The sequence below is a fragment of the Otolemur garnettii genome, unplaced genomic scaffold, assembly GCF_000181295.1.
Source record: "Otolemur garnettii isolate 467f Iridium unplaced genomic scaffold, OtoGar3 scaffold00099, whole genome shotgun sequence".
Classification (NCBI taxonomy): domain Eukaryota; kingdom Metazoa; phylum Chordata; class Mammalia; order Primates; family Galagidae; genus Otolemur; species Otolemur garnettii.
The window spans coordinates 3,561,369-3,563,339 of record NW_003852494.1 but is presented as its reverse complement, the minus strand read 5'-3'; positions in this window follow the sequence as shown (position 1 = coordinate 3,563,339).

Here is a 1,971-nt window from a genome sequence, read left to right as displayed (position 1 = left end):
CACTGTATAATGAACCCACTGGGAGTTAAATAGGCTTTTTGGACTTAAGCAGGCTTTTGAGCCTACTTAACCTGGGAATCTAAGTATTTTGTAAAACTTTAAAAAAAAATTTGAAGTGGGAAAACCTGTCCCAGGGCATACCTTAGAAGGAACATTTTTGTTTTCAAGGCTTAAGAGGAGCCTCCCAGTGGCCTGGCATGAAGGAGGCATTTGTGTGTGTAAGAACAGTTGTGCCCAGAGGGCTTCCTGGTACGTCCCACCTTGCCCATTAGTCCAACGACCCTGCTAAAGCAGGACACTACTAAAGATTCTTGGGGACCAGTGTTCCATCACATTACCCGGGTCCTGGGTGTGCCATTACCTGGTCTTATGGCTCAGAGGTGGCTCCCAAGCTTTACAGAGCCCTCACACAGCTAGATTGGAGCTGAGTAGACAGGCAGGGTTTCAGAAGGTAGAGGTGGTATTTTTAGCCCCCAGCCTCTACCATTCTGTCACTATGGAGATACTGGGCTGGTATCCCGCAAGGCTGCAAGCTTTTCCTGCCAGTGAGGACAGAGGGTCTTGTGCTTTCCTGGAACTTCTCAGTTGAGATCTCAGGATGCATGTCTGTGCATGTGTGTTCATGCATGTATACGTGTGCATGTGAGTGCATATCAAGCTCTCGGAGGTACCAGACACTGTGCTGGGCACTTTCATGTACATTCTTATTTATTTATTTATCACTCAAGCGATCCTCTTGCCTCAGTTTTTCTAGTTTTAGTCAAGACAGGGTCTTGCTTTTGCTCAGGCTTGTGTCAAACTTGTGACCTCAAGCAATCCACCCACTTTGGCCTCCCAGATTGCTAGGATTACAGGCATCAGCTACCGCACCTGGCTGTACATTCTTCTTTAAACCTCAAGACCAGCCAGGGGCAGGTGAGGAAAGAAGCCCCAAGAAAGTGGGTGACCTGCCCAAAGTCTCACAGCATGTCTATGGCAGTTCTCTGCTCCAGATCCAGGCTGTCTGTGTGGAGTCTGTTGTGTTCTCAGCACACCCAGCACTCTGTTCCTCAGAGACGGAAACACCTGCCGCTGGGCAGAGCCATCTCCCCCTCGTGCTGCAGCTGGGGACATCAGGGCCTGCACACAGTTGGCATGTGCTCTTTGAAAAGGTATTTATCTTTCCACTTGCTGACAGCAAGCAAAAGCCATAAAAGAACATGCCCAACGTCAGGTGCACCAGCGTTCTACAGAGACAGATGTCACTCACACACAGCGACCAGGCATGGCTGTTAACTGCTGGGAACACCCTTCCCAAGAGCATGGCAGGGGAGGTGCTGAGCTCAGAGGTGTTGGCCAGTCCACATGTTTGGGACCACTTCTCCCAGTGCCCGGGACAGTGATGTGCTCCATAAATGCAGAGCAAGGGACACTTGGTCCCAAGAGACACTCAGGGTTCTAAGCAGTATCCATGAGCAGCCCTATGAGTTGGAGATTTTGTATTCTTTCCTTTTTCCATGTTAAACATTTTAAGTGTACAGTTCAGTGACACTTAAGGATATTCACAATATTGTGAACTATCACCACGCTCTATTTCCAGAACATTTTTATCATCCCAGAAAGCTTTGTACCCCCTAAGGAATGACTCCCACCTCCTGTCCCCAACCCCTGGTAACTACCATTCTACTTTCTGTCTGTGAATTTGTCTATTCTATAAGTGGGATCATACCATATTATCCTTTGTGTCTAGCTTCTGTGATTTAGCATATTTCCAAGGTCCATCTATGCAGTCCTGCGTGTCAGGCCTTTATTCCTTTCCCCGGCCAGCATGGTATTCCACAATATGGACAGAACACATTCTCTTTAACCATTCATTTGTTGCTGGGCATTTGGGTTGTTTCCACTTTTTGGCTATCATGATTAGCACTGCTGTGGGCATTAATGTACAAGGACCTGTTTGAGTCTCTGCTTCCAGTTCTCTTGGGTGTAGAC